Raw genomic sequence first — 472 nt, 5'->3', positions numbered from 1 at the left:
GTTTTCTTATGGTGGAATACAGCTCATTCAGTGCTGTTTTAGTGCCAGCCTCTGACTGTGGTGGTATGTAACAACTACAAAAAATACAGACGAAAACTCTCTAGGTAGGTAGTGTGGTCTACAGTTTCTCATGCGATACTCTACCTCAGGCGAGAAATAGCTCGAGACTTCCTGAGATATTGTGCACCAGCTGTTTTTTTTACAAAAATACATAGTCCGCCGCCCCTTGTTTTACCAGACGCCGCTGTTCTATCCTGCCGGTGCAKCGTATAACCAGYCAGCTGTATGTTGATAGTGTCRTCGTTCAGCCACGTCTCCGTGAAGCATAAGATATTACAGTTTTGAATGTCCCATTGGTAGTTTAATCTTCCGCGTAGGTCATCTATTTTATTGTCCAAAGATTGCGTGTTTGCTAGCAGAATGGAAGGACCTGGGGGTTTATTGGATTGCCTACGAATTCTCAGAAGGCAGC

Source organism: Salvelinus sp. IW2-2015, unplaced genomic scaffold, assembly GCF_002910315.2.
Source record: "Salvelinus sp. IW2-2015 unplaced genomic scaffold, ASM291031v2 Un_scaffold1809, whole genome shotgun sequence".
In the NCBI taxonomy this organism is placed as follows: domain Eukaryota; kingdom Metazoa; phylum Chordata; class Actinopteri; order Salmoniformes; family Salmonidae; genus Salvelinus; species Salvelinus sp. IW2-2015.
This window is presented reverse-complemented; position numbering follows the sequence as displayed.